This window comes from Callionymus lyra, chromosome 19 (genome assembly GCF_982586985.1).
Source record: "Callionymus lyra chromosome 19, fCalLyr1.hap1.1, whole genome shotgun sequence".
Lineage (NCBI taxonomy): Eukaryota > Metazoa > Chordata > Actinopteri > Syngnathiformes > Callionymidae > Callionymus > Callionymus lyra.
Genome location: NC_141836.1, coordinates 4692071 through 4704600, shown reverse-complemented (window position 1 = coordinate 4704600; position 12530 = coordinate 4692071). Strand labels below are relative to the sequence as shown.

The 12530-nt window shown below is 39.5% G+C and overlaps 1 protein-coding gene across 1 annotated transcript in view; it reads left to right on the top strand.

Moving 5' to 3' along the window:
• Nucleotides 1-9484: 9484 nt before the first annotated feature.
• Nucleotides 9485-12530, top strand: part of itih6 (inter-alpha-trypsin inhibitor heavy chain family member 6) — a 74411-nt gene continuing 71365 nt past the window's right edge. The window contains exon 1 of the mRNA XM_087781812.1: nt 9485-9516. The gene's annotated coding sequence lies outside the window, so the exon portion shown is untranslated. The remainder of the gene's footprint in view (nt 9517-12530) is intronic.

Genomic DNA, 12530 nt, shown 5'->3' with positions numbered 1-12530 from the left:
ATTTTCTCGTCCGGACGAGCGTCATTACCATCAAAACACCTTCCTGAGGTGTTCGCCGCTTCCCTCTCCCAGGATGAACGACTGTTTCTCCTCCTCTTCTGCCTCCACGGCGTCCACACTCTGGAGTTTGTTTACTGCTGGCACGGAGTCGCCGCTCCGCCCGGCCGGAGGAGCGAGCAGATTGGAAAGAGGAAGGTTAATGAGATTTTGGTAAAGTGTCCGTCTGGTGGTTTGAACTGAGATTAAATTGACACACTCTGATTAAAATTAATTGACCTGTGAAATGAGTGTGTCCCTCCTCAGTTAAGGAGTGATGGATATCACGTCTGGGGTCAACAGGGAAGGAGACGCTGATGGAAAGAAATGTAAATTCAGGGGCAAATAATTGAGGCAGATTCTGGTCCCAATTAAGAGTGGAGATCCAGGAAGAAGCAGCATAATTCCACTTCATCATCCATCCATCATTTATCGCCCGAGGGCTGAATCCGTGTGAAATGAGAGAACTCCTGACTTCATCAATAAAAGAAATGTTCCTGCCTTCAACATATTTATGAATTCACAAAATAATCAGCAAAGAAAAAACAAGACTAATTAACTTCGACTAATTGACAATTAATACATTTTGAAACGTGTATTATTATCATTTATTATAAAATAAAGTTGAAACATATCACTCTTAATTTAATTTGAGCGAATAGTTTATTTAAAAATTAAAACAATCTGTAACAAAAAATCAAATAGAAGTTTAATTGTTATGTGTTTAAGCTACTTTTAATCAAACAAATGTGCATTTTATTCTTTAATCCTGTGTATAATAGAATATAGAGAGAGTTTGACGAATTAAAATATATGTATCATATGCAAATCTTCAGTTTAAATAAAATGTGCGGAATTATTCAAGGTAGTAAAAAGGAATATTGAAGTTAAAATGTGTTTACAGGTGACAGGTAGAAATGATTTTCTGTCCGCAGACACCTGAGTTAACTCCCCACTTCACAGAAGTATCGGCAGACTTCAAGAAGACAATGCACCGCCTCCGAACTCCACGATCAAACCAGAACTTCCTTCTAAATATCCATTAGCTCCAGTTTGCTTGTTAACACGCAGATTTGCCGGTGACGCGACATGAAGAGAAACATGGCACGGAAGCACAATTACTATGCAAATAGGTTATTTCGACACTGTCAGGCACCGGCGGCCTCACAGCTGTCCAATCTCTCCCTTCATCCTCCTGACTTTTATCAAGCGCTCTGCTGTTCCACGCCTTCGGAGCCCAAGTTTGCTTGATTACACATTTCTTTCTGGTCTGGTGACGACATTTCTGATAGATATTTATCAGCCGTCGGAAGGACTCTCGCCGTCTGAGGGGGCAGAGATCTCAACACTGTTTTAAAACCATGACGGTTTTAGGAATCGGATTTAACAAAACGGTCGCTGGAGACGAGAGCGTGAAGTCGTCGGCATACAGAGTGAACATCCAGAAACAGAGAGACCACACAACCTGGACTTTCAGAGGTCGGATGGTACAAGCTCGGACCAGAACTTTCTGAGACGGGACTAGAATCAGACAGAGTTCATGACTCGACTGTTGTTCATTTACAAAACACAAATTCTGCCCCGAAAGCCTATTTGGACCGGACAGTCTCTTCTTTATTAGTCATCGACGCTCCTCTTCGCTCCATCCGTCCGTCCTGACCGATGGTCGAGGCCCGGCCGGCGCTGGGTGAGGGATCACACCTGACACCGAACCCCATTCAGAGCCGTGGAAATGATGGATGCAAAATCTAATTTTGAACAGCCCGGACTGAAACTCCAGCAGACAGATGCGGCGAGGAAGGCCGGCGTCTGGAAACACAGCTGGGGAATCCTGATAAGACTTGAGGATCAAGTCAACCTGCAGGTTTGTTGGTGAGTGTGTGTGTGTGTGTGTGTGTGTGTGAGTGTGTGTGTGAGTGTGAGACGTCGACTACTGGAAACAGCTTGAAACACAAGCCATCTGTCCTACACTTAAAGGGGATTTGGAGGTCGCTACTTTGAGAACAGACAGCCGGAATTTATGTGTGCTTTGTCACCGTTTAACAGAAAGTAAATGTTGAATTTGCGATTTGGTGAACAAGAAGAAAACGAGCAGCGTACCGTGCACAGGTTTATTGACATTGTCAGCCACACTGTTGCTGGTGAGCGAGGGGAGGACGAGGCTCTGGACTGGAACCATCCATCTGAGCTGGAAAGAGCTCATTCTTCTGCACTGACAGGAAGAAAGAGGATCAAATCATTTTGACTCCAGGTCACTTTCACCTCCATCCTCTTCTACGACCAGGAGCAAGGAAAACAAAAACGCACTGAGACGGCGCACACCCCTGCCAAGGAGCTCATTTTACATGAGTTCATTAAAATAATTTTTATAAAATTGAAAAAAGCTTAAAAGAGCGGGAATCATGTTGCCTCAAAGCAAAGAACGTGGCACCTTTCTCTCCTAATTTTGGTGTTGCAATTAAACCTCTGGCCGCTAGATGGCAGCAATAATGAGCGGCTGAAGGGAAAATGAAAAACCTAGTGATGACTGAGGCCGAGAGGATACAGTAGGACATATTTTGGTTTCATTACAAACAAAAGAAGTTAATAAATATTTGTATAAACCTTCCTAAATGTACTGCCACTACAACAAAATCCTACGTTGTGTTCATGGCAAGTTTAATGGCAATTAAAGTGTTAGATTCTAAATGCAGATGGAACTCCAGGACCACAAACCAACGTGATGCAAATCTATTCCATGATTTGGTTTCCTCTAGCCTAGTCTCTAAACCTTCACTTTGGCAAACATCCCTGACTAGCTCAGTCAAAAACATTCCCCTCTCATTTATGAGCACATGTTAATATTAGGTTCTAGATGTACCGTGTCTGTTCTGCAGGACCAGTACCATCTCTGTGGTTCTACGGAGTCAGCGATGTTTAAATGAGCAGATCACAATCCAAACCACCTCCGGTTCAGATCGTACGCACCATCACAACAGAAGCAATAAGATGCTATCAGCGCACAGTGCTGAGTAGGAACTCGAACGATGACAACATCTCTACATAACTTCACACTCTGGCGGCGGAACCAGCCTCTCGTCCAACACCGATGTAGATTCTGTGCAGACTTCTGCCTTCCAGCACTTATAAGTCCCGTTGATGATGATTTATGGCCACCTGCTGCTCTGATTCAATCACTGAACAGAACGCCAGATAGCATTACCGCCACAATCACTGCTCTATATGACCGTCGCCTGGCAACCCTGATCCGTGGCTCCCCTCTCCAGCCCCCCTTCATCACGGGCTCAAAACTCTTCCCCATGAATGCAAAGCAACTTCTAGCAGATATTTGATAAGCGGCGTGGAGAAGGTGTTGATGCAATCATGCTGAAATGTTGTGACAGTAATTCCATGCAACACGGCCTTGTATTGCCGTTGTGTGTTTTACATAGAAATTGATTTTTGACTTACAGACTTTAAAATGGTTTACTGGCTCAGACTCAGTGTGTTGTGACAATATTGTGTTGAAACAGCTGCACAGAAGTCGTGCGTCTGTGAGTTATAATTCTGCCTTGAGAACAGACGAGGTTTAGGGTGGAGTCAAGGTCACGAGACGTACAGGGTTGTGTTGAAAAAAAAAAGAAAAGTAAAAAAGTATTTTTTACCAAAGAATAAACTGTAGATACAACAATGACTTCAGTCAAACACAAAGATGATTAAATCGTCTTTTTTAACATATGGCTATTCATGTTTGAGTTGCAATTTCACTTATGGCCGCTAGATGGAAGCAGTCATTATGTCCTCCACAGCTAAATGAACATTTAAATCCTGCAAGACATGTGTGATGACTGAGGATGAGAGGATACAGTGACTCCAGCAGCTTTTAAAGCTTTTGGACGTACTTTGGTTTGAAAACAAATGAAAGCAGTTACGACTTCGTCAAGAGTCATGTGGTCTGTAAATACTACAACACCAGAGTCAAGTACTGGACAATACTACACATATATACTTGTTACTACACTATCACAACAACAGAGTCAAGTACTCGACAATACTACACATATATACTTGTTACTACACTATCACAACAACAGAGTCAAGTACTCGACAATACTACACATATATACTTGTTACTACACTATCACAACACCAGAGTCAAGTACTGGACAATATTACACATATATACTTGTTACTACACTATCACAACACCAGAGTCAAGTACTGGACAATACTATACATATATACTTGTTACTACACTATCACAACACCAGAGTCAAGTACTGGACAATATTACACATATATACTTGTTACTACACTATCACAACACCAGAGTCAAGTACTGGACAATACTACACATATATAAATATGTGGATGTATTCTTGCAATGCATTCTGGGTTGCTAAGCTTTAAAGAAAATAATGAATCACCATCACTTAAATAGATGTTTCTTCCTAAACTAGTAAAAAGATAAAAAGAAATATAAGTTTAATAGTTAAAACAATCTTTTTTTAAAACTAACTGGTGCTTAAATTTAAAAAAAAAAACTTAAACTAAGCTTTTTCAATGAATTTCTTAAAGTAAAAATAAGTACTTACAATTCGATGGACCTATTATGGTGAAAAAAAGCACACAAACATCTCTTAAATAAATAATTGGACCCTGGAGACCAAACATGAAGTGAATTAAACTGTCAATCATATCAACAACGATCACCGTCACGACCAAACACGAGCTCACTTCTGTCCTTCCTGGGTCAGGTGGTTCCTTCTGAAGCAGCTTTGGACGCTCCGTCATGTCAGACTAATACACCAGTTAAAAAGCCTCCCAGCAGCCCCAGCGGTTGATGGCCTGTAAAGTGTTGATCAGCGACTTGGCAGCGGCCCGGTGAATTGATTCCAGGAGAATCCTCCAGGAGCCAGACGGTCTCCAAAAAAGGCCAAGAACACAGTCATGCATCACAATGAGGTGCAACAATATTGACCGGACCACGTCGTGGGTCCACAGCGGAGCCGATCGACGGATCTCGGACCTCCTTTCCTCGACCCAACGCGCCGATAGAGTCACTCTCGTTCTATTTATCGAAGGATATGGAGACGCTACACACTTGGTCGATGGCACTGAAGGTGTGCGGCGACTTCCTTCATTTAGTCGCCGCTCTTCGCAGACGCGTCGCCTTCAATGAGTCGACTGTGGAGGAGACAGCTGTGCTATTATCTGTCCATGTCCTCCTGGAGAAGCAATTACTGGACATACAATGGAACAACTGGAAATTGAAGAACACACTTGAAATAAATCGACTACAAACGCTGCCACGGAATCAATCAGGGAAGATAGAAAACAAAAGAGAGCAGCAGAGAAACAACTGACAAACAACTAGGTGTTGAGCTTGTTATTCGTTTTTAGTGGTGTTTGAAAATATCTAAAGGATATTTCTTTTATTTACAATTAACATGCAAATATACACGGCGTTTAATCATTTTTCTGTTGCAATTAAAACTGGCCGCTAGATGGCAGCAGTCATTATGTCGTCACTGAGATCCCTGCGATGCCTGAGGACGAGAGGATACAGCCGCTTTTACAGCTGATATTTGTACATAGTTACGACTTTGTCAAGAGTCACGTGGTCTGTAAATACTGCAACACCAGAGTCAAGTACTGGACAATACTACACATATATACTTGTTACTTCACTATCACAACACCAGAGTCAAGTACTGGACAATACTACACGTATATCCTTGTTAATACACTATCACAACACCAGAGTCAAGTACTGGAAAATACTACACGTATATCCTTGTAACTACACTATCACAACACCAGAGTCAAGTACTGGACAATACTACACATATATACTTGTTACTACACTATCACAACACCAGAGTCAAGTACTGGAAAATACTACACGTATATCCTTGTAACTACACTATCACAACACCAGAGTCAAGTACTGGACAATACTACACATATATACTTGTTACTACACTATCACAACACCAGAGTCAAGTACTGGACAATACTACACATATATACTTGTTACTACACTATCACAACACCAGAGTCAAGAACTGGACAATACTACACATATATACTTGTTACTACACTATCACAACACCAGAGTCAAGTACTGGACAATACTACACATATATACTTGTTACTACACTATCACAACACCAGAGTCAAGTACTGGAAAATACTACACGTATATCCTTGTAACTACACTATCACAACACCGGAGTCAAGTACTGGACAATACTACACATATATACTTGTTACTACACTATCACAACACCAGAGTCAAGTACTGGACAATACTACACATATATACTTGTTACTACACTATCACAACACCAGAGTCAAGAACTGGACAATACTACACATATATACTTGTTACTACACTATCACAACACCAGAGTCAAGTACTGGACAATACTACACATATATACTTGTTACTACACTATCACAACACCAGAGTCAAGTACTGGACAATACTACACATAAATACTTGTTACTACACTATCACAACACCAGAGTCAAGTACTGGACAATACTACACATATATACTTGTTACTACACTATCACAACACCAGAGTCAAGTACTAGACAATACTACACATATATATTGTTACTACACTATCACAACACCATAGTCAAGTATTAGACAATACTACACATATATATTGTTACTACACTATCACAACACCATAGTCAAGTACTAGACAATACTACACATATATATTGTTACTACACTATCACAACACCAGAGTCAAGTACTGGACAATACTACACATATATATTGTTACTACAGTATCACTGTATATCACTGTATCTGTATCGTGACACGTCGCCAGGTTCGTTCTAAAACACACCACTTTTAGTTTCAAGCTACAACTTTTTGGAGACAGACACACTTGAAAAAGTCTCCATAAGTGACAGAGTTGAGGAAGCGATAAAATTCTTGTAAGAAAAGTTTGACGTCTGTTATTTTCGGCTCCACCGGTGTAATTTATCACATTTAAGGCGGCTGTCACCGGATAAGTGGATTGCCAGTAATTGTGCGCGGCCCGCCTCTAAGCAGAAGCGACTAAAGCGGCTCATCAGGGAGAGACTTGTGGTGCAATCTCTTTATCCCGAGACGAAAATCGAGGCTGGCAATCTCTTAACACGACGCACGTCTTTCATTTTTTCTTTAAATCTGGGGGGGTTTATTTCCGCCTCAGTCCTTGCCGCGGGGCCTCCCGGCACTCTGGTCGGCAGAAGAAACTGATATATTTTAACTTGATTTGAAAACAAGTCATTAAGTACAAATAACATCTCACACTGCGTAATGAATTTTAATAACAGCTCAGATGAATTTTCCGCTGCCGGTGTGAGTAAAAAGAAAATCTTCTTCGTAATGAGAGGAAGAACAATCGTGTTAGGAATCGCTGCGAAAATCCTGCTCGTATTTCCTCTTATAAAACGATCACCGCTGTCAAGTGATTACTAATGAAATCACATTCATTTCTATTAATGACGCTTGATTCCATTTTCTACTATTTTATTAACTTTGCAAGACAAAACCGTCTCAGGGTACCAGGAAAAGTTAAATTAAATATATCAACTTCAGCCAACTCGTGACCTTTCTGTGTGGAGTTCGTATGATGGTTTTCTCCGGGCACTCCGGTTTCCTCCCACAGTTCAAAAACATAGAGGTCGATTTAGAACTTTCCATAGGTATGACTGTGTGAATGGTTTTGTGTCTTTGTCTGACGGACTGGTGTCCTGTCCAGGGTGTCCCCCGCCTCTCGCCCGTAGAATCTGGGATAGGCTACAGCCCCCCAAGACCCACATAAGGGACAACCGTATTTTTCCGCACTATAAGGCGCACTTAAAAGCCTGTCATTTTCTCAAAAAACGAAAGTGCGCCTTATAATCCGGAGCGCCTTATATATGAACATTACCGGGTGACTTGTTTACAAAAACACTTTCATGACTCTGCGGCGACTGAGCCGACAGGCCGTGGGCGGGATTACGTCATTGCGTCATCACGGGGTTGGATTAACGACGCACTTCACATCATGGCGGACGGCTATGGAGTAAGATTACTGCCACCGGTTTGAGCAAATGTATCTTGGTTGTTGTACACGCAAGACATTTTCTTTTGCGCAAAATCACTGTGCTGCGCGCATCATACACATGCGTTCAACATTACATACACGTGCGCTCTAGCTGTCATACATGCGCTCAACTTCACTGCTGCTCGCTCAACATTTGTCTGCTCAAAACACTAGTCTCACACGCTGCTGCTTGAAGCCTTTTAAACATCATTTGAACATCGTTACTATGGGAGTGAAGAGAGTTGTCAGAACGCTTAATAAAGTTTGACTCTATCTGACTGTTTTGTTGACGTTCCCTGTAGCACAGCTTTATCTAGTCAAACGTTTGACTGTATCTTTTATTCGATACGCCTTACTATCCAGGTGCGCCTAATAGTGCAGAAAACACAGTAAGCGGTAAAGAAAAGAGGCTTGGACTATCCTATTCAATAGTTGAGACCCTAAAATGTGTAACTATTTTTATTAATTGAACTATTAATGTAAGATTAAATCATTAAAAAGGATGTATGGTTGAGTGTCATAATGAAAATCAGTTTCAAGCAAGAAGTTTATACTTCCTGGACTCAAAAAAAAGTAAAAATAACCTCCTGTCACCAATCAATCAATCAACTTGTGTATAAACTCATGAAAGAACTTTGATCAAAATATTGTTTATCGATCGTACGCAAACTTGAGGCAGAAACCTTAAGAGAACCAGTCTAAAGGGAGCGCTCATTTACCAGCACAGGACTAGACGAAGGGATTGAAGCGTTCTCCTAAAATAAAGGTGTAGAAGCAGCAACTCTCTGCAGGCGTTCAGCTCCACAGATAGAAGCTGAAGCGAGGCTCAGGTGGAGAAGCTGTGAGACACACATACAAACTCAGAATGGTGTATATATTATATTTCAGTACACAATGAACCAATGGATGAATACAATAACAAACTCTCTTCAGCCTCCTCCTCACTCTCTGTCTTCCTCACTTAAATCCAGCATCTTCAAGGTCACTCGTCCTCTGGGAACTTTCAAAAGCTCAACAAGTTTCTCAACAGCTCATATTCTTTCTCCTTGAAAATACCTTTAATTTCCACTTCACATAGAAATCCAATTTCTCTCCGTGAATATATATATATAAATATGGAGTGGCCACTCTAAACGCTGGATCTGCTGTCGCGTGTGTCGATGCCTCCGATAAAGAGCTCGGGCTTTTTCCCGCGGACCCAATATACTGTGATTTACCTGCCGCGGCTCTAAATGCAGCCCACAGTATTCCTGCTATAATGTGAATTGAAAAGCACTGAAGGAGAAAATCATTTCATCACTTTATCTGTGATGGTGTCAGCAGAGGCAGCCAGAACTGACTAATCTGTGTGTGCAAGTGTGTGTGTGCGTGTGTGTGTGTGTGGGGGTGTGTGTGTGTGAGTGTGTGTGTGTGTGCGTGTGCAGAAGATAAATTATCACCTGTGTTTATTGGAGCCTCGTGCTGAGCAGAGTGAACACAACCTGGGTTCATTCAACTGTGTTCTTGAAGACGATCGACAACAAAGAATCTTTTATTATTTCATGAACGAAGATGAAGTCCTTGGACTCTCGAAATGAATCCGCTTTAAGAGCAAACATGTCAGAAAAAATGTAGCAGTAAATGTGGAGCAAACATGTTCCTGACATTTCAAACAGGACCTTTTACTTTTACTATTAAAGTGAAGAATTCACATTCAACGTGTGAGTGTTTAGTTGGAACAGCGAGCCACTCCAGCTTTTGAGTAACATTCTAAATGAATAATTAAAAGAAAAATAAAAAACATTTTTTTCTGCTTCTGTTCTCACTTGTTACTTTATATTCTGCTTTTAGTTCATCCGATTTCTCACAGTCTCGATTTCTCGCTTATGCAGGGAGATTTTAATGCTTTTCTGGATAAATATAATAACTGATTTTTATTTTCTTCAATTATTTACTATCAACCACGACAAAGCTATAAGCCAGATCGTCACACGGTTATAAATAAGCTTTAATATATAGGAAACTATTTAATAAATGATCTAGAAAAGCCCTTAGAGAGATAACGTTTATTTTTTAAATATTTATTTAGATCCATGTGAAGATTTCCAACAAGAAAACACCAAAAAAACGTTCGTTCTTTGTCACATTATCAACATTTCTTCTCAACTGCCACACACACACAAAGACGGAGCATTACCTCTGCCAAGGAGGTCACAAGCAACAAAACATGTTCATCTGCTTAATATATATATATATTCATTTACTGTAGTTTGGGGAAAGCTTAAAAAAAGATTGTTGTAATATAATTATATTGTAGTTTAGATGAACTCATAAGAGGCGTGTTTAATTAACAAATATACGCATTCATGATTTGATGAAACCAGTGTTGAACGGAGTTGTGTTGTAAAGTGTTGTCAAGTGTTATCAAGCGTGTGCGTCTTCATCACATCAGGACCTCGGGGGTGCAATTGCTTCAAAAAGGCCAACGAGGAAACAACATGCTCCACATAGCTCTCCGCTGACGTTGCCATGGCAACACACACTGCACTGCAGAGTGTATAAGTGTGGGAGTAAATACATCAGATGTGTAAACACACAAAGTTTTGTAGCGACACCAGAACACACACACACACACACACACACACAGAAGCGACGACGGCAGGACTTCTCCGACATTTGCATCAGTTTTTTTTCTTCTCCATCTTGTTAAATATTGCACGAGAAAGCGAATCCCTGACTGCTCTGTGTTTACACAGCAAGAAGAACCTCTGGATGAGAACCTCCTGCTGGAATAAATGTCAGGAACATGAAGAACGTCCTCAGGTCGCAGCAGAACTGGAGACGCTTGTTTTGAGTTCCAGACGTTATTCTCTCGCTCCTTGAATATTTTTATGGATATTTTCTCATAAATAAACTCCTGGGAACTTCTTGTGTTATTATTGTTTGTACGCCTGCATCTCAACAGATACATTCTTATGTGTCATCGTTTCCTCACATCCTCGTTCACACAGAGTTTATACATTTTAATGTCATCCTACATTGTTTTCCTCCCTTTGATGCCTGTGGATTATTGTGTGTGTGTGTTTGTGTGTTTGTGTTTGTTGACTGTACCTATTCCTGCGTGTTTGTTTTTGAAGAAATTAAAGACAATTTAATATATTTTTTAATCAAATCTGAAGATGATTTATAAAAACTTTACTTAAAGACTTTACAAGAGTTTGACTCCTTTTGAGACCTTTTTGAGGTCCTACTGCAATTAAATTGACTTTATTAAAAAAATATATCATTGTGGAAGTTAGAATCATTGTTTTACTAAAACTATTAAATATATAGATGTTTAATAAATTGACAATATCGAATTTTAAACGTGATTTAGTTTGTGCTAACTGCCACGAAGCTAGTTAAGTGTAGCTCAGCTAGGAAAGCTAATATGCTTACAAATATCCAAGATAAGATCAACTAAAAATAATTAAATGCATGAATATAAGATTTATCTGATCTGTATAATACATTTTATTCATGACTTTGGTTAATATCTACTGATACTCCTGCGCGTATATACTAGTTAGCATGTTAGCAGCTAATAAAGCTAACCAAGCTACATTTACTGTCTTGGACCTGTACACAATAATACTATTATTTGTTTGTATTTATAAACAGAGGGTTTTTATGAACTAATTAATTAATAACGCAAACATAACTATCAGAATAATGTATATTAAATTATTCTCATGTTGAATCATTTTTACGTTTCTACATTTAAATTGTTTGAATATTGTACTTAACTTTATTTTAATTTCTCATTTTATATAGACAATTTTTAAAGTTATTTATATATGCTTACATAATATATGTATATATATATTAACTCACTTGCAATATAAATACAAATTCACAGGTGGTCAATATCTCCAAGTTATGGATCTTGTTGTGAAGTCGCAATAATTAAAAATGAACAACGATAAAGTAAGTAAGTATGTATTTTGTATTTATATAGTGCTTTTCCAGACCAGGGTCAAAAAGCGCTTAAACAATCAAAACAATATTCAATAAAGTATATATTTTAAAGGTCAAGATAATACTGAGGAAAACACAGTATTTCCACAAAATCAAGGAAAAGCCTGAACAAATAATGAGAAAGAATATAAATAATAAATAAAATAAATAAAAAATAAAGGAAAGAAACAAGCAACAAGAGTGTTACTTTTAATTACATTTGTATTTTACAGACATGCAAACAAAAAATGAAAGAACTTTGATCAACATATTGTTTCGTACGCAGAAGAACTTGAGGCAGAAACCTTAAGAGAACCAGTCTAAAGGGAGCGCTCATTAACCAGCACAGGACTAGACGAAGGGATTGAAGCGTTCTCCTAAAATAAAGGTGTAGAAGCAGCAACTCTCTGCAGGCGTTCAGCTCCACAGATAGAAGCTGAA